Below are 24,976 nucleotides of genomic sequence, written 5' to 3' on the forward strand. Positions count from 1 at the left end.
GCTTCATGGGCAGGGGAAACCCTGAAGCAAGGGCATATACAATTCAGTGACAATAATTTATTTTTCTCAGAAGGCTGATTGTAAAACATGAATGCTAACAAATAGAAACAAAACCTGTGATGGTGTGTGTGTGTGTGTGTGTGTGTGTGTGTGTGTGTGTGTGTGTGTGTGTAATCTGAGACTTCCTCATGTATTTCACTGCCTTGGGCCACTTTTTTTCATTTAGAGGGAAAGAGAGGGAGAAAGCTCACAGCACCCTACCTTCTCCATCACCATCAGGCCTTGTGGTGTTGGGTGGAAGCCTAAATATGTAGCAACACAGCCATCCTACATGCTAAGCTCACTTTCACATCTAATCTAAATACTCTTAATGGCAGAATCAAATCACATGTCTGAACTTATGGAAAAGAAACCATAATTTTTGTCAATAAAACAATGTTCGTTGAGTATGAGAATTCTTCAAAAATACTTATAGATTTGCATATGCAGTACCTGACTTTCACATTAAAAATCTAAACATAACCAAGAGAAACACAGATCATCCGTCAGACCAAAAGGTGATCTGCTATAGAATATTCAGAAATATGGCAAGAGTTAGAACTTATTTTGGGTACTGTGACACATAATGGAATGAAATTACATAAAAGTGCATTGAAAACATAAAAAAAAAAATACAGCTTAGTATCAGTTCATTACATCAGGGGAGGTTAAGTAACAGAGTGTTGTTATCAAGTATCTATACTTATGTATACAGAAGACAAAATGATGTAAGAAAAAACAATGCAATACTTTGGACATTATGGAAAGATCTGATTCACTGTCCTCCTGTGGGTCTAGAATAAAAGGAGAGATGTGAAAACGTCTGATGAACATTATCAGTACACAAAAATTCAAGAAGATTATAAATACTAAATTGGAGAAATTAATTTTTAAAGATCTAAATACATATTTTTGTTGTGAATAGTAGGTCTACTGACAGAAAAGGACAAAAAGGACATTTTGACTGAAGACCCACACAAACACACACGGGATTTTATGCACAGGAACTTGAAGACCAACAGCTTTGAGAGCTGTTAACAGGGATTGTTGCAGTCATTAGTTTTCAGTGTATACAGATAATCAAATTATGACCTTTGAAACCATAAATTTGTATATTAATTATACATCATTAAAAGAAATTGGGGGCCAAGATGGTGACTTTGGAGCCGTAGCTGCCCTGAGCTCCCAAGAGGCAGCGGTTTGCAACCGGAGATTCTCTGGATAGGGTAGGACACTGGGCTGTCTGTGAGAGGGTGAACACGGGCTGGTCAGAGTGACACCAAAATACAGTCCCATAACTCTCTCTTGGGCTGACAAAAGGAGGCCAGGGGAACAAAGAAAAAATCCTTTGATTATTTCTGAGCACACCGCCCCTTCCCCCCAGCCCAGAACCAGCCCCCAGGGGCTGGACAGCCAGTCCTAGAAGGTTCCCCTTGGTAAAGCTGTTTTCTTTACCAAGATTCCTGGCTCACCCAGGGTATCATCCCAAGCCTCTTCCTTTAACTTCATTTTTTTCTTTAAGTAGCTGGAGCTCTATTCAAGTGACAAAATACTGGATCAATCAGAGCCTCATCCCTGCCTGGAAAGACTACCTGGAAGTTTTTTTTTTTTTTTGGATACATCCTATAATTGGCTGTCTTTGATCAGCAGCCAATCTAGTGGTCCAAGCTGCAGACAGACTGTTAGGGGTTTTCTACTCTATTTTATTATATTACTATTATTATATACATGTGTCCCTTTTCCATCCACCTTCTTCAGGTTGACCAAAATTAACCTTTATTTTTTCCATTGCTAGTTGACTGGGTGTCCTATCCATTGTGAAAAGAACTTGTTTCTCTATACCTTTTCTCACCACTCTCCTTTTCCCCTCCTCCTAGCTAATTAAAAAAATAAAATAAAGTAAACTCTTTCCTTTCACTGTTCTTCCTTTTTCTTTCTTTCTTATTTTCTTTTTTATTCTTTTCTTCCTTTCTCCTTCTTTTGTTTTCTGAATTCACTGACACTCACTTGTGAATTATTTGGGGGAAGAAATCTTACTTGGAGTGGACTCTATATGTGTGTGTCTTCTTTACTTCCCTTTCTCCCCTTTCTATCCCTAGAATTTATAGTGGACAGTAGATTTGCATAATTGTCTATTCTTGCTTTCCCCTTTTTCCTGTCTCTTTCTTTTTCTTTTGTTTGGTTGCTATTTTTTCTTGGACTGGAGGTGTTGTTTGGCCAACTGGTATGGGATGAACTGCATCAGTCCTTGCTTCAGTTACTATTGTTGTGATTTTTGAGGTTAGTGACTGTAGTTGTCATAAAGGTGTTTAGTATAGCATGGCTTGTACTCAGAACACAGCAGCTGAAGAATGACAGAAGAGAAAAATAAAAACCACATCAATAAAAAAATGGTTAAATCAAGAGCAAATAAAACTGCTACCACAATGAATCAGAACAGGAGCCCAGAAGAAACTCCAAATTAGTCAGAGGTAGCCATAGATAAGAAAAGCATGCAAGCAATAATAAGGCTAATAATCACAGAAATGAAGACAACTATGGAGGAAAGGGCTATCTGAATTAGGGAAACAACAGATGAGACCCTCAAAAAAAATACAAGCTACCTCGAGGTAATTAGAGAAATGAAGATTCAAAATGCCCAGAGAGTCCCAAACAGAATCAACCCAGACCTGAAGACACCAAGACACATCATAGTTACAATGAAAAGGATAAAGAAAGGATCCTAAAGGCTGCAAGAGAAAAACAAAAAGTCATATACAGGGGAAAACCCATAAGACTATCAGAAGACTTCTCCACTCAAATTCTACAAGCCAGAAGAGAATGGCAAGATATCTATCGAGCCCTGAATGAAAAAGGGTTTCAACCAAGGATAATATATCCTGCTAGACTTCATTCAAATTAGATGGAGGGATCAAAACCTTCTCAGACAGACAACAGTTTAAGGAGGCAACCATCACCAAGCCTGTCCTGAAAAGTTACTAAAAGACCTCTTATATACAAGAACATCACTATAATACTTGTCATATATCAGAGCAAATAAAGAATTGTTTAATAATGGGACTATAATACATTCAATCCATAATATCAATAAATGTCAATGGTTTAAACTCACCCATCAAAAGGCACAGAGTGGGAGGATGGATCATAAAGCATAACCCAACCAGTGGCTGCTTGCAAGAATCCCATCTGAGCCAACAAGATAAACACAGACTTAAAGTGAAAGGATGGGAAATTGTATCATACAGGCTAATGGACCACAAAAAAGGCAGGAACAGCCATTCTTATCTCTGACACCATAGACTTTAAATTAAATAAAGTAATACAAGATAGGCAATGGCATTACATAGTGATTAGAGGATCAATCAACCAAGAAGATTTAACAATTATTAACATCTATGCATTCAGTGAGGGACCATCTAAATACATAAAACACCTACTGAAAAAACTACAAAAATACATCCATAGTAATACAATAATAGTGGGAGGCTTCAACACTCCACTTTCACACTTAGACAGATCAACGAAGCAGAGAATCAACAAAGAAACAAAGATAATTAAATGAAGAGATGAACAGCCTAGACCTCCTGCACATTTTCAGAGTCCTTCACCCCAAAGAACTGGAATACACATTATTTTTATATCCACACAGCACATCCTCAAGGATAGACCATATGTTAGGCCACAAAGAGAGTATCAACAAATTCAAGAGCATTGAAATCATCCCAAGTATCTTCTCAGACCACAGGGGAGTAAAGCTAACATTCAACAACAAACATGAAATTACTAAAAGTCACAGATTTTTGGAAACTCAAGAACATACTGCTTAAGAACTGCTGGTTCAGAGAGACTCTCAAGCAAGAAATTCAAATGTTCCTGGAAACAAGTGAAAGTGAAGACACAAATTATCAAAATACAGCTAAAGCAGTATTGAGAGAAACTCATAGCCATACAATCACATATTAGCAAACAAGAAAAAGCTCAAATAAACGACCTTATTGCATGTCTTAAGAAATTATAGAAAGAGGAAGAAAGGGACCCTAAATCATAACCAGAAGGACGGAAATCACTAAAATTAGAGCAGAAATAAACAACATTGAAAATAAGAGAACCATACAAAAGATCAATGAAGCCAAATATTGGTTCTTTGAAAAATTAAACAAGATTGACAAACCCCTAGCCATACTCACCAAAAAAAAAAAAAAAAAAAAAAAAAAGGAAAAGACCCAAATACATAGAATTGTAAACGATAGAGGAGATGTCACAACTGAAACCACAGAAATTCGGAAAATCATGTGAGACTTCTACGAAGAACTATACGGCACCAAGCTAGAGACTCTGGAACAAATGGAAGTATTCCTAGAAACATATACCCTTCCAAAACTGAACCAAGAAGAACTACAACAGCTAAATGCACCAATCACAGACAAAGAAATCGAAAAAGGTATTAAGAATCTTCTCAGCAACAAAAGTCCTAGACTAGATGGCTTCACAAACAAATTCTACAAAACATACAGGAAACAGTGAGTACCACCTCAGCATGCTTCACTTCAGACTGTGTCCAGAGACTTCAGGTGTGGAATGACAATCCTTCAGCTTCACTACTCGGGTGAGACCTTTCCTTTCACTAATGGAATTAGTATTCTCTAATTTTCATTTCATGAGGTTCACTTCCTAACAAAGTTCCAAAACCTAGATATAGACCAGGTCCCATGAGATAGAGCATATTTTCACAAGTATCCATAAATTAGGGCAAAATATATACCTGAAAGCAAAAGTACACAATAATCTGCAGTGAGTCAGTATAAAGTTCCTGATGAAATACTATCTAATTAGACTTAGATACCCTTCTAACCTACTCCCTATTATAGTTCACTCACTCACTCCAAAGTTAGCATTATCAAAGCAAGGACTGCAAAATCTGAATAAGGGCAAGAGACTGGCACTATCAGGCCATTCCATCAGCTGGGGCCCTATTCGGGGAGTACTGAGATTCCCAAACAGACATGATGGGCCTGGACCTCAAATAAATCCCTCTCTCCATTGTTACTGGTCATCTCTATCAGGAACAACAAAATAGACTCCTTTGTGGGCCCCCCATAGCACCTTGCCCTCAACTAGGATCGACAATGGTAGAGAATGTTCCATCCTCCCTCCAAAGGGAGGATGGGTAACATACTCTATGCTACAGGTGAGGAAGTTGGGTCGTTATTGGGGCAGCTTGAAATGTTCCTACTCATGACCACAGAATGTGAACTCAGATCTACAGGGATGCAGAGGTCACATAGGCTCCTAAGCAGAATATGGGCCCCAGACCAAATCAAATTGGTGGGGTTTATAGTCAACAATATTTATACCCCTTTCCCATATAAGGGAGCTACTCTCTTCCCTGATCCAGCTTTCTGTCCCTTTTCCAGCCATGACATCACCTCCCAGACAATAACTTGGATCCACCTGCATATCAGATTTCAGGCTCAGGGGGAAGAAAAAACTAGTATAGCCACAGGCCCTTTGGAATGTAACTAAAATATGCCTTCTAGCTTTCTACAAAATGGAGGACCCCCCAACACTTCATCTGCACTACTCCAGACTTTAGGTCCATGATTGTTCAACAATTTGTTTGGCTTTGTATGTTAAGTCTCTTTTCAGCCACCAGGTTCCAGATGCCAGCATGATGCTGACCAGACTTCCCTGGACAGACAACCCCACCAATGTGTCCTGGAGCTCCACTTCCCCAGACACCCACCCTACTAGGGAAAGAGAGATGCAGACTGGGAGTATGGATCAACCAGTCAACACCCATGTTCAGTAGGGAAGCAATTACAGACGCCAGACCTTCCACCTTCTGCATCCCATGATGACCCTAGGTCCATACTCTCAGAGGGTTAAAGAATAGGAAAGCTACCAGGGAAGGGGATGGGATATGGAGATCTGGTGGTGGGAATTTTGTGGTTTTGTATCCCTCTTACTCTATGGTTTTGTTAATGTCTCCTTTTTATAAATAAAAATTTTTTAAAAAGGAAAAAAAGTAAATTGCGAGGAATAAAAGTAAATTGGAGACACTGACATCTTCACTTGAAGAGTGTACTTTTATTCTTATTATTATTAGTGACTTAATAATGATAGACATGATTGTGTATAAGAGGGGTACAATTCCACACAGTTCCCACCAGCAGAGTTCTGTATCCTATCCCCTCCATTGGAAGCTTACCTATTCTTTATCCCACTGGGAGTATGGACCACAGCTTTTTATGGGGTACAGAAGTTGGGAATTCTGGTTTCTGTAGTTGCTTCTCTGCTGGACATGGGCATTGGCAAGTGGATCTACACCCCCAGTCTGTTTCTATCTTTCCCTAATTGGGCAGTGCTCTGGAGAGGGGGATTTCCAGGATGCACTTGTGAGGCTGTCTGCCCAGGTCACAGTAGCATCTGCAGCTTGGTGACTGAAAAGCATTAAGATATAAAGCAGAAAAAATGGTTTAATATTCAGGAACCTAAAGGTAAGAAAATAGCAGATGAGATTTGGGGTGTTCATTTTGAAAGAAGCTAGGAAGTCCATTTTAGGTATATTCCAAAGGGCCTATGACATTATTAATTTTTTTCCTGATCCAGACAGTTAACATGCACATGGGTTAGACGTACTGTCTGGGAAGATGGTGTCAGAGTTGGGAATAGGACTGGGAAGCTGGATCAGGGCAGAAAGTAGCTATGAGTGTGATTCAGGTTCCAGGCCTGTCACCACTGAGTGAGAGAAACTTAGATTTGGGCACTGTTTTCACTCTCTTTTTGTCTGCCTTTCTGTCTCTATTCAACAAACAAACAAACAAAGGACTTGACACCTAAGTTCTCATCAGAAACAAAGATGGAAACTAGGAGACAATGAATTGCTTAATGGAAATTCAGTGCTTAATGGAAATAACTGAAAAATCTTGCAGTCTGTATAAAACTTGATATACTCCCCACACGAAGGGCACATATGAAATAACATAACCCCAAGGGCAGTTCATCAGCATATTCAGAAATAATCAAAACACAACTGTCAGATTATTGCTTTAAGCCTCCAAAGAATAAGATGTTGCTTGACCTTGATTTTCTGGGTTTTCATTCAACTCTGTCAATGACTTACAACCAGAGGAGAAATTTTTCTCTTGTTTGTTTGCTTGTTTTTGAGAAGGAAAGAGAAATGGGAGGCTTGGAGTCAGACACATACCTCCAAGCAGCTCACTATACAAGTGAACCCTTTCTCAGCTCAAGTTCCACATTTCTAACTCCTGGGTGATAACCAGTGCTGTTGATTTGTGGAGCAAGTTTCAAGTTATAATGTCTTAACCAACTTCATGTGCTGTGTCAAGATATTGAATAGGTTTACAATCAATATTTATTTCTCCAGTATATTTGTTGTCCAATCCTTCCTGTACCCTCATTGTGTTTCCTTCAATGAATGTACACTAATAAAATACTGTTTCTTAAAGGAAGGTGTTTTTTTTTTATTAACTTCTTTTATTTGATAGAGACATCCAGAAATCGAGAGGGAAAGGGGTGATAGAGAGACACCTGCCACACTGCTTCACCACTTTTGAAGCTTTTCCCTTGTAGTTGGGGAACGAGGGCTCAAACTCATGTCCTTGTGCATTATAACATGTGCGCTCAACCAGGTGAGCTACTGCCAAGCCCCAATAAACTAATGTTTCTACTATGAAGTATGTCCGGTATTTTACCCTCATTTTATCCAATGATTTTATTGGATAAAACCTTTTTTTAAAAAAAAAATATTTATTTATTCCCTTTTTGTTGCCCTTGTTGTTTTATTGTTGTAGTTATAGTTGTTGTTATTGATGTCATTATTGTTGGATAGGACAGAGAGAAATGGAGAGAGATGGGGAAGACAGAGAGGGGGAGAGAAAGACAGACACCTTCAGACCTGTTTCATCACTTGTGAAGTGACTCGTCTGCAGGTGGGGAGCCAGGGGCTTGAACCAGGATCCTTAAGCCGGTCCTTGTACTTTGTGCCATGTGCACTTAACCCACTGTGCTACCGCCCGACTCCCCGATAAAACCTTTTAGGACCTTGTATTGTCTTCTGATCACCATACTTAATAACATGAAATGAGTCCTCTAGTTATCTGATGTTCAGATGATCTATTCTTGTCTCTGTTTTCATTAAGTGCTAACTTTTTAAAATTTTTTATTTATAAAAAGGAAACATTGACAAAACCATAGGATAAGAGGGGTACAACTTCACACAGTTCCCACCGCCAGACCTCCATATACCAACCCCTCCCCTGAGAGCTTCCTTATTCTTTAACTGTCTGGGAGTATGGACCCAGGGTCATTGTGGGATGCAGAAGGTTGAAGGTCTGGCTTCTGTAATTGCTTCCCCGCTGAACATGGGCATTGACAGGTGGATCCATACTCCCAGCCTGTCTCTCTCTTTCCCTGGTAGGGAAGGGCTCAGGAGGAAGTGGAGCTCTAGGACACACTGGTGGGGTCGTCTGTCCAGGGAAGTCTGGTCAGCATCATGCTAGCATCTGGAACCTGGTGGCTGAAAAGAGAGTTAACATACAAAGCCAAACAAACTGTTGGACAATTATGGATCTAAAGGCTGGAATAGTACAGATGAAGCATTGGGGGGGGGTCCTCCATTTTGTAGATAGCTAGTAGGCATATTTTAGTTATATTTCAAAGGACCTGTAGCTATACTAGTGCTAATTTTCTCTTTTTTTTTTTTTCCAAAGTGCTATCAGAGAATGAGTGCGGGGTCTTGCGCATGTGTGGTGCCACAGAACTCTCTCCCAATCACTGTTATTTATTCTTTACTTTTTGAGAGACAGACAGACACACATACACAGATGAGATACATCACAGCACTGCTCTTCCTTGCACTGGACTTCCATAGAGTTGTTCCTGGTATTCCCGGGTAATAGCAGGGCTTGAACCCTGCTCACTGTGCACAGTAAGTTTTGCCCTCCACTGAGTGAACTAGCTGATGACTCCCAAAGGACTCATTTCCTTTGATGTTTATAGTTTCACTATAGTGTGTGTGTGTGTATGTGTGTTTTGAACAAATTTATTTTTATTTATCCTTACTGGAATATTCTGTGCTTCTTAGATATAAGTACAAATCTCTTTTAGTGGGTCTGGAATACTCCCATTTTATCTTCACTTATAATTATATTGACATTTGTCAGCTTGCCTCAACCTATGTGATTGTGACACTTAACAATCTCTTTCAAATTTTTATTTGACATCTTGAGTGTATTGCTGCATTTTTGACATTGTGCTTTAGATAGTAATTCTCTATCATATATAGACATATACACCTCAGCTTGTTAATAGTTGAAAATATTAAAAACAACAAGGGCAACACAAGGGAATAAATAATAAATAAACAATAAATATTTTAAAAAGATAAAATATTAATGTTTTATTTTAAATTTCAATTGTTATCTTTTTAGTTCTGACATACTATGTACCTGTCGTAAATGTTCTTACATTTCAAAACATAATTTATTGATTGATTTTTGTTTGGGAGACAGAGAATCTGAGGGAGCAGAGTCCATCCCCCCCCACCACCATCTCATTCAGCATTGAGGATTGAACCTAGAGCTTCAGACACACAAGGTATGAACCAACCGTAATACTAAGTCAACTTCGTGGCTCCTATGATTTGCCTTTCTTTAATTTTATAAACAAAATTCATACAGCTGTTGCATATGTTGTTAGAATTATACCTGACATAGCCAGGGGAACCTGGACCTCCTTCCTTCAAGGTGCCTTGTCTTTCTGTGTTTCTCTTTTTCCCATTTAGTTTTTCATTTTCTTTATAACTTTGTCTTTGGGAAATCTTTGAGGTCTGGGTTGAATTAGTATTTCTCCAGAAATGATTTGCCTTTGCTTCTGCCAGCTTCCTGGGGGGCACCACTGACCTAGGACCACTTAGAATGAAATTGTTCACTTGAGAGTTTTCAGACCTCACAGGTGGCATACATTCAGATGGTAAATCTGGGAAGGGCCTGCTGTGGTTGTAGCGCCTCAAAAGATGTGCGTATATTGCCTTCTATTTGTGCCAGTGCAGGGACTTGAATGTTTCCTTGATCTTCTATTGTTGGCAGTGAGTTTATGTCTCAGGCCGTCTTTTATAAAAGAGAGAGCAAACACATTGGGATTCTAGCATTATATGAGGGGCTTCTAGTAGACTACCCACATGGGAACAATCCTAATCATTTTCCCCTGCTCCTTGAACACTGTGAAAGCTATGCATTTCTTTCTTTCTTTCTCTCTTTCTTTCTTTTTTTTTTTTTTTGCCTCCAGGGTTATTGCCTGGGCTCAGTGCCTGCATCATGAATCCACTGCTCCTGGAGACCATCTTTTCTCCTTTTGTTGCCCTTGTTGTTTTATCATTGTTGTGGTTATTATTATTGTTGTTGTTGTTGCTATCATTAAATAGGAGAGAAGTGGAGAGAGGAGGGGAAGACAGAGAGGGGGAGAGAAAGATAGACACCTGCAGACCTGCTTCACTGCTTGTGAAGCAACTCCCCTGCAGGTGGGGAGCTGGGGGGCTCGAACCGGGATCCTTACACTGGTCCTTGTGCTTTGTGCCATGTGCACTTAACCCTCTGCGCTACCACCCGACTCCCACTATGCAGTTTTTATGATGGCATCTCAGACTATTTGTTGTAAAAGCAGCTTTGTATCTGGAATTTGAACAATTTTGTCTCTTTTTTCAGGTGCCTTCTCTGAGCTCAGGTAGACAAGTGAGGGAAGATATTAGATATTTCAAATACTAAGATATGTTCTACTCATTCTGTACTCACATACTTTTTACTACTTTATGCTTATGAGAACATTACAGGAGGGGCCAGGAAGTGGTACACCCAGTAGAGTGTGCATGTTACAATGTGCAAGGACCCAGGCTCAGGTCCCAGTCCCCACCTTCTGGGGCAAAGCTTCACAGGTAGTAAAAAAGTGCTAGTTCTCTCTTTCTCTTTTCCTATCTCCTCCTTCCTTCTTGATTTCTCCCTATCTCTACGCAAATAAATAAATAAACAAGTAAAATATTAAAGAAAACACAAATCAAAGAACATTAGAGGACCCTGTATGATAGGAAAAATCATTTGTTCTAAGAGCAGTAAAGGATGAAGCAGCTTAAAGTTGCTTCTCCTCAACTTTCCTGCATACTTCCAGACCTTCTTCATTGTACAGAATACTGTCATTGAAAATTCAACACGATGTCCACTCACCAACACCAATATTAAGGTTGTGACTCATCTGCCTAGAGGGAAAAAAAAAACAACAACCAAGATTCTTAAATCTAGCTAACAATGAGTTTGAGTCATCAGATCATTTGTATACTTGGGTGCCTCCGATTAATCCCAGAAAAAACAAGGTCAGTCTTAGAACCCCATCTTTGAAAGACTGTACTCTTCAGTATCAACCCTGCCTCTGTTTTCCTAGTCTCAGTCATCAACAGAAATGACTGATGGAATCAAACCGAGATAATCATGTAGAAGAGATTTAAACATGTATGTTTTGAGTCTGTTCCCAGACCCATCCCTGTGGTTGAGACCCAGAGAAATTGTTCATCTCTAAATCATTCTGGGAGAATGCTGAAGGTCCCTCTCAGGGCATGAGATGAAGCCCAGTGAAGGCGCTGTGGTCAGCTTTAGTGGAATCCTTCAAGCATTCCAAGACCAGACCTGTCAGGTCTTCCATAAGTCATGGGTCAGCCATGCACTTGGGACCAAGGCAGATCTCCAGCTTTCTCCTCTGACTCAAACCCTCTGTCACTGCTTCCCCCTCAAGCCACAACCATTGGGGCTTCCCCTATCCTGAGGACCTCTTCTCCAATGTGATTTCAGGCCCCAATGGATAGCCTCAACCCTGTGTTGACCCATCTATATTTCCTGAACAACTCCTCCTTCTTCAGTCACGACCACTTTTACTGCCAAATTTCTCAGAATGACCTATGAAATACAAATTCTAGATATAATAAAAAGTGTTTTGGAGTCGTTATACATAATGTCTGTGATGTTACTCATAATTTGTGTAATTTCAGAAGGAAGGGAGGAGACTACTTCCCCAGCATTTCTTTTTATTGGCTGCCATCTCTAAAACCTCTGATTTATTCAGAATCATACTACTCATCTATTTTGTACCTCAGGGATGACATGGCTCTGTTCTTTCCAGTATTCCTGGATGGAATTTTGGTTTCCTCCTAACCTTTTATTTCTTTTTTTTTTTCTATTTTTTATTGGGGAATTAATGTTTTACATTCAACAGTAAGTACAATGGTTTGTACATGCAGAACATTCCCCAGTTTTCCATTTAACAATACAACCCCCACTAGGGCCTCTGACTCCTTCTTAGTCCTGTATTTTCCCCACCCACCTACCCCAGAGTCTTTTACTTTGGTGCGATATGTCAATTCCATTTCAGGTTCTACTTGTGTTTTCTTTTCTGATCTTGTTTTTCAACTTCAGCCTGAGAGTGAGATCATCCCATATTCATCCTTCTGTTTCTGACTTATTTCACTCAACATGATTTTTTCAAGGTCCATCCAAGATTGGCTGAAAACGGTGAAGTCACCATTTTTCACAGCTGAGTAGTATTCCATTGTGTATATATACCACAACTTGCTCAGCCACTCATCTGTTGTTGGACACCTGGGTTGCTTCCAGGTTTTGGTTATTACAAATGGTGCTTCCAAGAACATAGGTGTACACAGATCTTTTTGGATGGATGTGTTGGGTTCCTTAGGATACATCCCCAAGAGAGGAATTGCAGGATCATAAGGTAGGTCCATTTCTAGACTTCTGAGAGTTCTCCAGACTGCTCTCCACAGAGGTTGGACCAATTGACATTCCCACCAGCAGTGTAGGAGGGTTCCTTTGACCCCAAAACCTCTCCAGCATTTGCTGTTGTTACCTTTTCTGATGTATGATATTCTCACAGGAGTGAAGTGGTATCTCATTGTTGTCTTTATTTGCATTTCTGTGACAATCAGAGACTTGGAGCATTTTTTCATGTGTTTCTTGGCCTTTTGGATCTCGTCTGTGGTGAATATTCTGTCCAAGTCCTCCCCCCATTTTTGGATGGGGTTATTTGTTGTCTTGTTGTTGAGTTTGGCAAGCTCTTTATATATGTTGGTTATTAGCCTCTTGTCTGATATATGGCATGTAAAGATTTTCTCCCATTCTGTGAGGGGTCTCTTGGTTTGGGCAGTGGTTTCTTTTGTTGTGCAGAAGCTTTTTAATTTGATGTAGTCCCATAGGTTTATACTTGCCTTAGTCTTCTTTGTAATTGGATTCATTTAATTGAAGATGTCTTTAAAATGTATGTGGAAAAGAGTTCTGCCAATATTTTCTTCTAAGTATCTGATAGTTTGGGGTCTGACATCCAAGTCCTTAATCCACTTGGAATTTACTTTTGTATTTGGTGAAATACAGTGGTTCAGTTTCATTCTTCTGCATGTTTCAATCCATTTTTTCCAGCACCATTTGTTGAAGAGACTGCTTTCCCCATTTAATAGTCTGAGCCCCTTTGTCAAAGATTAGATGTCCATAGGTGTGGGGGCTCACATCTGGGCTCTCAATTGTATTCCACTGGTCAGTGTGTCTATTCATGTTGGAAGATCTTGCCATAGCAATCAGGCAGGAGCAAGGAATTAAAGGGCTACAGATTGGAAGAGAAGCAGTCAAACTCTCCCTATTTGCAGATGATATGATGGTATACACAGAAAAACCTAAGGAATCCAGCAAGAAGCTTTTGGAAATCATCAGGAAATACAGTAAGGTGTCAGGCTACAAAACTAACATTCAAAAGTCAGTGGCATTCCTCCATGCAAACACTAAGCTAGAAGAAATTGAAATTCAGAAATCTCTTCCTTTTACTATAGCAACAAAACAATAAAATATCTAGGAGTAAACCTAACCAAAGAAGTGAAAGACTTGTATACTGAAAATTGTGAGACACTACTCAAGGAAATTGAAAAAGACACAAAGAAGTGGAAAGATATTCCATGTTCATGGGTTGGAAGAGTTAGCATTATCAGAATGAATATACTACCCAGAGCCATCTACAAATTTAATGCTATCCCAATCAAGATCCCAAGCACATTTTTTAGGAGAATAGAACAAATGCTACAAATGTTTATCTGGAACCAGAAAAGACCTAGAATTGTCAAAACAATCTTGAGAAAAAAGAACAGAACCGGAGGCATCACACTCCCAGATCTCAAATTGTATTTTAGGCCCATTGCCATCAAAACTGCTTGGTACTGGAACATGAATAGACACACTGACCAGTGGAATAGAATTGAGAGCCCAGAAGTAAGTGCCGACACCTATGGACATCTAATCTTTGACAAAGGTGCCCAGACTATTAAATGGGGAAAGTACAGTCTCTTCAACAAATGGTGCTGGAAAAAATGGATTGAAACATGCAGAAGAATGAAACTGAACCACTGTATTTCACCAAATACAAAAGTAACTTTCAAGTGGATCAAGGACTTGGATGTTAGACCACAAACTATCGGATACTTAGAGGAAAATATTGGCAGAACTCTTTTCCACATACATTTTAAAGACATCGTCAATGAAACGAATCCAATGACATAGAAGACTAAGGCAAGTATAAACCTATGGGACTACATCAAATTAAAAAGCTTCTGCACAGCAAAAGAAACCACTGCCCAAACCAAGAGACCCCTCACAGAATGGGAGAAAATCTTTACATGCCATTCATCAGACAAGAAGCTAATAACCAACATATATAAAGAGCTTGCCAAACTCAACAACAAGACAACAAATAACCTCATCCAAAAATGGGGGGAGGACTTGGACAGAATATTCACCACAGAAGAGATCCAAAAGGCCAAGAAACACATGAAAAAATGCTCCAAGTCTCTGATTGTCAGAGAAATGCAAATAAAGACAACAATGAGATACCACTTCTCTCCTGTGAGAATGTCAGACATCAGAAAAGGTAACAGCAGCAAATGCTGGAGAGGTTATGGGGTCAAAAGAACCCTCCTGCACTGCTGATGGGAATGTCAATTGGTCCAACCTCTGTGGAGAACAGACTGGAGAACTCTCAGAAGGCTAGAAATGGACCTACCTTATGATCCTGCAATTCCTCTCTTGGGGATGTATCCTAAGGAACCCAACACACCCATCACAAAAAGATATGTATATACATATGTTCTTGGCAGCACCATTTGTAATAGCCAAAACCTGGAAGCAACCCAGGTGTCCAACAACAGATGAGTGGCTGAGCAAGTTGTGGTATATATACACAATGGAATACTACTCATTTATAAAAAACACGGTAACATCGCCGTTTTCAGCCAATCTTGGATGGACCTTGAAAAAATCATGTTGAGTGAAATAAGTCAGAAACAGAAGGATGAATATGGGATGATCTCACTCTCAGGCTGAAGTTGAAAAACAAGATCAGAAAAGACAACACAAGTAGAACCTGAACTGGAGTTGGTGTATTGCACTAAAGTGAAAGACTCTGGGGTGGGTGTACAGGTCCAAGAAGGATGACAGAGGACCTAGTGGGGGTTATATTGTTATATGGAAAACTGGGAAATGTTATGCATGTACAAACTATTGTATTTACTGTTGAATGTAAAACATTAATTCCCCAATAAAGAAATTAAAAAAAAAATCTCAGTTCTTCCATTACTCAAACTATGTAACATGATTTTTTGTTTTGTTTTGTTTTGTTTGTGCCTCCAGGGTTATTGCTGGAGCTTGGTGCCTGCACTACCAATCCACTGCTTCTGGAGGCCATCCCCCCATTTTGTAGCCCTTGTTGTTGTTGTTATTGTTGAATAGGACAGAGAGAAATCCAAGAGAGGAGGGGAAGACAGACAGGGGGAGAGAAAGATGGACACCAGAAGATTTGCTTCCCTGCTTGTGAAGGGACACCCCCCCCCCCCCGTAGTTAGGGAGCCCGGGGCTGGAACCAGGATCCTTGTGCCGGTCCTTGCTCTTTGCACCATGTACATGCCTGGCCCCCTGTAATATGGTTGTTTTACTAGTTAGTTGCTCCATTAGTTTGAGCTACTTTTCCTATGTAGGTCAGTACACTGATACCTTCTCTCTATTTTGTTTGTGAGCCTCAGAGACTTGTCCAGGTCTGTGCCTAACACATGGGAAGGAGGCAGTTCATAGTAACTACTGTTATTCCTGTTTTGCATTTGATTCAGTAGACATTTGTTGTGTGATTGTAATTGTGGCTATGGTGATAACTCATGATTATAGTCACTTGGAATAGCCCAGAGATCCTGGCGAAAATATTCACTACTCTGAAATGAAATGAAATCAAATGCCTTGAAGTTCAGAGCTGAGTGACCAGGATGCTTGCCTTCTTTAAAAACACCAGGAGGGCTCACCCCCTCACTCAGATCCAATAAAGAATTCCTGTGTAATGAGCTCCCTTCTGAGGCTCTCCAAGCAGCGTGTCTGGGAGAGTTTCAGGCTGGAGGCATCACGGAATATTAATGTGCAGATATAGGGGCTGTCAGGAATACGAGCTGTGGTGGAACAAGAAGCACCTGCATGGCTCATGATGGCTTTGAAACAAGAGCGCCGGAAAGCAGGGGTCCAGGAGCGGTGGATTCATGCGAAGTTCAGAGACAGGCCCCAGAGCCAGAAGGGGGAGGGACACAAGCACCCTCTACTGACTGTGGTGATCAGCCCTGTCAGCCTGCACTTTGCTGGCTTCTGTGCAAGTCCAGCAAGCCAAAGGCACAAGTCAGCCTATCCTTTATAACCTAAAGAACCGGGGGTCCTCAGGGAGGGACTCCCCCATGCCTCCCAGGTCCTTTGTCTACTAACCAAAGCCATTGCCCTGTGTTGGCAGGTCCTAGGCTGCATGCCCCCTCAGGCCTAGGGAACAATCAACCCGGAAGGGGAGGCTCTGAGGTCCAGTTAGGACTCTCCTGTCAGATGCCTCCCGTTCCTCCTCTGAGCTGTGCCAAGATCACAGTAAGGCAGCTGCCATTAAGTTGGGACTTGAGCCACTGCAAACAGGCGGCCTCCTGCCTACCAGTGGCTCTGCTTCTGTGGTGTGGAAAACCGACTGATTGGCTGGGCTGTCCTATTTCCGAGAGAGACAGACAGAGAGAGAGAGAGAGAGAGAGAGAGAGAGAGAGAGAGAGAGGCAGAGGCTTTGCCAAAGCATTTTTCCTGGCTCTCCTGATGGTTCTGCAGAGTCATGCAATAGAACCAGCTTTTCTGTTCCTCACTGATGTCATGAGAGCTCTGACGGCAAACTAATGGGCAGCTCCAGAGTGCAGAATGGTGGCATGGGGGCTAGCGGCAGAGCTACTGGAGGTACACAGTGCTGGCAGAAACCCGGCATGGGCAACAGCACCTCCAAAGGCTTGGGAAAAGCCATCCCGCTGAATGAAGGTCAGCCTACCAAAGTTGTTTCCCCCCACAAGTGGCACAGGAAGAAATCCAGCGACGATGTCAGCAGCTCAGGAGAGAGACAGGGAACATTAGCCAGACGGAGGGGAACAGTTCCCAGATCAACTTTCCCACCTATGGTGCTATCAACGTCCATTCACTCAACACTGCCACACTTCCTCCCCTTCCCTCCAGCGAGTGCCTCCACCTCCACGCAACTCACAGCCGCCCCAGTGCTCACTCCACAGCACCCACCGGGTGGCCGCCCTCTGCTCTGTGCCAGTGGCTGAAAACTCATCTGGGCTGGAGATGAGGACAAGGGTCAGGAGTGTAGACAAAACCTGGTCGACAAGATAAAAATTCATAACCTGTGATTGGAGGCGTGACCACCTCAGAGTATTTAGTAGAAAAGTAAAATAAAAAGAAATCAAAAATGACAGGGACATGTGTTCAAACTGTTTATTTTGATTTTTATTGTCACCAGGGTTGTCACTGGGACTCAGGGTCTGCACAGTTTGCTCCTGGCACCTTATTAATTAATTAATTAATTAATTAATTTTATTTTAAAAAAAATTTTAATTCTGATAGAAGTAGGGTGAACAAGGGAGAAAAAAAGAGAGACACATACATCCTGTTCCACCCCCTGTGACGCTTTCCCAGTGCGTCACAGGGGGTGGGGATGGGGCCTTGATCCTGGGTCCACGCTCATCGTAATGTGCACACTCAGTTGGGTGCACCACTGCCCGGCCTCCAAAGCTGTTTTATAATTTCCTCTGAGATGAGCAGTTCACACGCAAACAAACTCTAGAGGAAATCAGAGTACTGTGGTAAAGAAAAGTAATATTCACTGTTGGCCTTTAGTGGAATACTTACTTTTACTGGGAGAGAAATAACTAGCATTCAGGTTTTCCCCCTGGGATACACTAATTTTAAATGATGTTGATTATTTTAAATTTTCATCCATATGGGGGTCGGGCAGTGGTGCAGTGGGTTAAGTGCAAGGACCGGCGTAAGGATCCCGGTTCGAACCCCCGGCTCCCCACCTGCAGGGGAGTCCCTTCACAGGCGGTGAAGCAGGTCTGCAGGTGTCTGTCTTTCTCTCCCCCTCTCTGTCTTCCCCTCCTCTCTCCATTTCTCTCTGTCCTATCCAACAACGAACAACATCAACAATGGTAATAACAATAACCACAACGAAGCTACAACAACAAGGGCAACAAAAGGGGGAAAAATGGCCTCCGGGAGAGGTGGATTCATCATGCAGGCACTGAGCCCCAGCAATCACCCTGGAGGGAAAAAAAAAAATTCATCCATATATCACAACAGGAAAGTATGCAGATACTATGATGACTGGTTTTCAGAGAGAGGAATTAAAATGTTCAAGAGCAAACTTATACGGTCCATGGAGGTGGGAGTTCTCATTTTCTGTTGAACTCCAAACTTGTTTCCATTTGAGTTTATTGTAGTCACCTAGTTTGCTTTACTCACGTCACAAAACGTCACTTGTCTGTGTATTTTTGTCTGTTTCTGTATTTATGTGTATATTTGGAGTGACTATCTAGATTTTATATAACTCAGCTTTGGTTACATTACATAGAAAAAGGACATCTAGTATCACATTTGAATAAAATGGTGCAAGATATATTTATAACTACCCAGTCTTTTCAAAAGGAAATAAAAAGTCAAAACATTTGCGTTCCAATGTTCTTTGCAGATAGGATCCCACTGTTTCTGGAGAATTATTCAAAATATCCCCAAACCCCTGCTTTCTGTTACTCTGTATGCTCTGTTTAATAACAATTTAGTTAGAATTTAAATTCTTGTTCCTCACTGGTGATCTGTGTGGCCAAAGAGAGTTTTAGCTCAGTAGGTGTTTATGGAGAACTTGCTCAGCTTACAGCAAGCAGCATGTTAAACCCTGGAGCTGTAGACCGTCACTACTTATCCTCTTTTCTTTTGCTTTTCTGGAACTGGATACTAATATGTCACACTTATTTTCCAACCATCCACTTGTTTTGATCAAAATGATCTAGGCCATAACTATGGTAACAAACAACCTCTAATTTTCAGTGAATTAGCACGCTGAAGTATGTTTTGTTCCCATATAAATAATTCCAGTTGCAGATGACTCTGCCAGAATTGCCCCTATGTAATATCTCCTCGATTCAGAATATTTTAATTTCCTATGAGACTTCTGGGTTTGGAATCAGGGAAACAAATCTACTAATATTTCATTTTCTTTTCTAAGCATTGTTCTCTAAGCAGCATTTAGAAATACTCACAGTCTTTTGACCAGTAACAAAATTAATGGCTCCACTTAACTACAAAAAAAAAAAAACCAAAAAAACAAACAAAAAAAAAAACCCAGAAATTAAACTCTACCTTTTATCCAGGAACCAGAAGAAAATTAGATATTTATAAGGCAGGGTAGTGGTACACTTGTCAGAGTGTACACAGTACCGTGTGCAGGGACCTAGGTTTAAGCCAGGGCCTCTTTCTGTGCAGGGTGTAGGGGTTCACAAACAGTGAAATAGTGCTACAGTTGTCTCTCTGCCTTTCTGTCTCCCCCTTCCCTCTCAGTTTCTCTGTCTCTACTCAAACTAGATAAATAAATGAATAAATATAATGAATAAATATTTAAATAACTGGTGTTGGTCAACAATAATAAGGTCTACTGCATTTTTGTTTGCTGATGAGAGGAAGAACAATCACAAATGGCACTATGTCCTAAGAGGAAAGAAGACTAGAGTACGTCATAGCCTTTTTGAAAACTGAAGTGGTCGGGTAAGAAAAAGCAAGCTGGGCGTTGAAATAGGAACAGGTGCTGGAGAGAAGAGAGAAGACTCTTGCTTGATAGAGATGAAACAGTGGTTCTCAGAAAGGAGCAAAGCCTCAAAAACAGTATCACCTCCAGCTTCTATCCGAATACTCAGTGTCAATGCATTTTAAAACAGCAGTGCTAAATTATGACTACAGAATAAATGGAGGAATAAAAGTTAGCAAGGGAACACAAAAAGCCTTATAGGAAGAGATGAGTCTCATAATATTTGCTGATACACAGTTTTCTGGGAAAACTTTGATGTGTCTTAGAGCAGTGATACCTGCTTGAGATGTTTTTTTTTTTCTTCAGTAAACTGGGAGATGGGATATTCCTGGTTCTGTCTAACCATTTATTTGACCAACTCAGAGGAAATCTCAAGTTCCTCTTTTTTTAAATTAAAATATAGTTTTATTTTATGTGAGAGAAGAAAGAGAGGAACAGAGCATTTCTTCAAGATGCATTGGTGGGACTAGAACCCAGGCTCTCATGCATGCAGGTGTTGAGTGCTCTCACCACTGGACCACTTCCTGGCTGCTGAATTTTAAGTTAATTAAAGTCTGAATTATATCTAATAAAATCAACAATTTTTCTGAAAAGTACTCTGATTCTAAAAAAAAACAAGTTCAGTGAAGAAAATGACTATTTTTACCACCTGCACAAATTCTCTCTTCCTCATCTGCTATCAATATACTATCTCCATACCCAAACCTCCCCTGTCACTGGTCTCTAATCTGGAAGTTTCTCGTTATTGAAATTGAGACATATAGCACATACTTTTTTGTACTAGAATTTTGTAAATTTAGCCTAATGTATTTGCGAACCACACATATCACTACAGGCATCAGTAATTCATTTCATGTTATTGCATACTATTGTTCCGTTCCATGAATGGCCCAGTTTGCTTCATATTTTTAGTTCAGGGCAATTAAGATTAAAGCTGAAATAAAATTCCCCATCTCGATTCCTATGTGAACACATATTTTCATTTCTCTTGGGTAAATACCTAACAGTGGGAACTCTAGGGCAAGCAGCAAACATATGTTTAACTTTATACAAAAAACTGGCAAAGTCATTTACGATGTATGTCAGCTCCCCTTTTAATTCCAACCACTGCTTACTTGCCCGTTGTACTAGGGGAGCTTTTCAGGTGGTGAATATACGTCATGCTTACACCTCCATGAGTTTCAGTGATATCGAACCTAGAGTCACAGGGTCTAAACTAGTCTTTTGCAAACTTCAGGTCTTTCACTGGTATAAAGACTTCAGATCCTTTAGACTGTGCCTCCATTAGAGTTTGTCTCATATTTTCTCACGATTGTATTCTGGTTTGAACTTCTGCTGGAAGTATTACTCAAGTGAGGCTGTATCCTGGGGACATTGCATCTAGAAACCGATGACATTTATCTGCTGTGTGTGTGTGTGTGTGTGTGTGTGTGTGTGTGTGTGTGTGTGTGTGTGTGTGTACGTGTGTTGACGTTAATTTTGATCTCTGATCACAAGATTGTTTAGCTTCTTTTCCTTGCAATTGTGATATTACCATTGTACTTCATAACTTTTCTTTCCTTAGCAACTCAGAAAAGATTTTTACGCAAACCAATATTTACTGCGTTGACTTCACCACCAGCTGGTAATCTATGAGGAACAGTTATTTTTATTATAAGCAAAGTCTCACTTTCTTCCTTACTTATTTACCTTTCCTCTGTCTACATTACATATGACTCAATATATACTTCAAACCAATATGTTAAACAATGGATTATACTCCACTACTCTCCTTATTTATTCTAACAATGGTTCCTGTGCCATTTGATCATTCTCTCAGTATTCCTTTTGAAACTCAATGCTTTCTGCTATTCTAAGGCATTCAAGGTGCTTTCCATAATTCCATCTCTGTAACCAATCATTTTTCTGAGGATTCCTTATTCTTTCTAGTACTGAATGACAACTAAAAAACCAAGATCTTGGTACTAGGTGTGTTGGTTCCTATTTGATTTAGGGAAAATATAATATGTACAGTATATATCTAAATATGTAATATAGTTATTTCTTCTACACTGAAATATATGTATACCACTGTCTTCTATAGTTAGTTAACTGGAATTAGTTCTAATTTTTCCATCAGTGTGACTATTTATGGACTTTTATAAGTAGATTGGTTTCTTTTTTCATAGAGCTCGAGGATTCCTCTCATTCCATTTCTCACTTTTGTTTGTGAATATGTGGAACATTACTACACTTCTGAAAGTTAACACTTCATAAATTATACACGCAGATGGATGTCACCCCATTACCCCTACTTGTCGCCTTGTAGGTAAGTAAATCCTGTTGGTCATGTCAATCTTTCTCCTGTTTCCTTATGCAAAAATGATCAGATTGGATGTGTTTCCTTATTTCTTCTTCTGCTCCACACTCAGTCTACTAGGTGGAGTTTGCCCCCTGCCTTTTCTTGCTATAGACTTCTGACAGTTTCTCCTTGTACTAGCCAAAACAAAGACAATCAGCTCCCAAGTAGCCCTAGCTTCTAGTATAGAATAAGCACCAGTAGGGAGAGTCAGATAGATGTTTTATTAAGTTAGTTACTGAACTAAGCAAGGAGCAGCACTAGGCTTGTACGATAGCTCACCTGGGCAGGTCCCTCCTTTGCCTTGTGCACAGCCTAGTTTTAAATCTAAGCCCTCCTGCACTGGGGGAAGCTCTAGTGCGATGGTGTCTTTCCCTCACTCTGTTTCCCTGTCCCCCTGTCTTTCCATCAGAAGAAAGTCAGCCTGGAGCAGTGAAGTTCCAGGTTGACCAGAAAAAGGGCAGGGGGCAGAGCAGCAAGTGTTAACATATATAATTTATTTTAATGAGAGAGAGAGAGAGAGAGAGAGAGAGAGAGAGGGAGAGAGATACGAAGAAAAAGAGACCAGAGCACTGCTCAGCTCTGGCTGATGGTGGTGCGACCTCAGAGCCTCAGGCATGAAAGTCTGCTTAAACATTTTTGCATATTGTCTTATTTGTTATAGGATTGTGAACTAAATTTTCTGTGACTTCATTCCATTCACCCTCATATTGACAAATAAGGCCTTTAAAACATTATACCCTCTGCTCATTTTTCTTTTAAAAAATATTTATTTATTTTCTTTTGTTACTCTTGTCATTTTATTGTTGTTGTTATTGATGTTGTCATTGTTGGACAGGACAGAGAGAAATGGAGAGAGGAGGGGAAGACAGAGAGGGGGAGAGAAAGACAGACACCTGCAGATCTGCTTCACCGCCTGTGAAGCGACTCCCCTGCAGGTGGGGAGCCGGGGGCTCGAACCGGGATCCTTATGCTGGTTCTTGTGCTTTGCACCACCTGTGCTTAACCTGCTGCGCTACTGCCCAACTCCCTCATTTTTCTTTTATTTCTCTACATAGCTTGTGTGTACTGCCGTCCTGAGAGAATTTGATCCTAGTTGTACCACATTCGTAAGAAATTGAATTTCCTCTGTGCTTATCCAGAATTATCTTTTGGTCTTTTATGCATTGTCAACATCTCAACATTTAACTAACCTTTTTAGCTAGCTCTTTTTTTTTTTTTGCCACCAGGATTATTCCTGAGCTAGGTGTCTGCATGATGAATCTGCCGTACTTTTTTCTTTCTTTATTTGACAGGACAGAGAGAAACTAAGGGGAAAGTGAGATTGATAGGTAGGTACCTAGATGATGGATGACAGATAGACAGACACCCACAGTACTTGCTTCACCACTTCTGAAGCTTCCCTCTGGCAGGTGGGGAGCAGGGGCTTGAACCAAGGTCCTTGTGCTCGTAATGTGTGTGCTCCACCAGGTGTGCTACAGCCTGCCACAACCCCAGTCCCTCCTAGTCTCACTTTTGTCCCACATTCTCTAGGAATTCTTCATTAAACCACTCTGGCAAGTCATTTGTATAAAAAACAATCAGTTCACATCTCAAATGTAACACTTGTTCAACTGATTTGTGATGTTTGGTTTACTTTTATGTTGCCCATAAGAAATTTTGAGTCCCTCGAGGTTAGGACCCTTGTTTATATACAGTGACTAATACAATGCCTGATGAGAATATTTTTTAAATGATTCACTGAGTTGAGAAGGTACTCCTCCTCAACAGGATTTACATGTCTGAGGAGGGGCTCCCATCTCTACAGTTCTAACCATTTTAGATGTGAAAAGGCAATGGGATTTTTTTCTTAATTGACCACGTTTATCACTGGCAGGAAGGGGGCGCCATTTAACAGCTTGTGGAAAAGAACTTTTTTTTTTTTTAAATCTAATTGTTCAGGATGAAACTGAGATCATTTTTATGTTCTTTTTCGAGATGTCCTATAACTTAGCCTTTGACATTTGTTCTGAGAATGTATGCCAAGATACTTTTAGCTCCAGTCTCAATTGGTGGGAGGCATAAATGATTTCTTATAAAATCTGGGTAGGTTGATGAAAGGGAAAGTGTTGACTGGGAAAAGAATAAGGCTTCATAACTGCTTCTGTTACTAAAATGCATCATATGTATATGTATATGTATATGTATATGTATATGTATATGTATATGTATATGTATATGTATATGTATATGTATATGTATATGTATATGTATATGTATATGTATATGTATATGATGTATATGTATATATGCAAACGTGTGCATCATAGTGCAACATCTGGAATCAGAGGGACAGTCTTTAAATAAAAATAGGTACCAAAGTGT

The 24,976-nt window shown here is 40.3% G+C and overlaps 1 long non-coding RNA gene across 1 annotated transcript in view; it reads left to right on the forward strand.

Moving 5' to 3' along the window:
- The window catches only part of LOC132537629 (uncharacterized), a 45,414-nt gene extending 22,865 nt beyond the window's left edge, over positions 1–22,549 (forward strand). Inside the window, exons 2-3 of the long non-coding RNA XR_009549091.1 lie at positions 9,573–9,657; positions 22,443–22,549. This is a non-coding gene — a long non-coding RNA (uncharacterized LOC132537629). The remainder of the gene's footprint in view (positions 1–9,572; positions 9,658–22,442) is intronic.
- The last annotated feature ends 2,427 nt before the right edge of the window (positions 22,550–24,976 follow it).

This window comes from Erinaceus europaeus, chromosome 3, assembly GCF_950295315.1.
Source record: "Erinaceus europaeus chromosome 3, mEriEur2.1, whole genome shotgun sequence".
Classification (NCBI taxonomy): Eukaryota; Metazoa; Chordata; class Mammalia; order Eulipotyphla; family Erinaceidae; genus Erinaceus; species Erinaceus europaeus.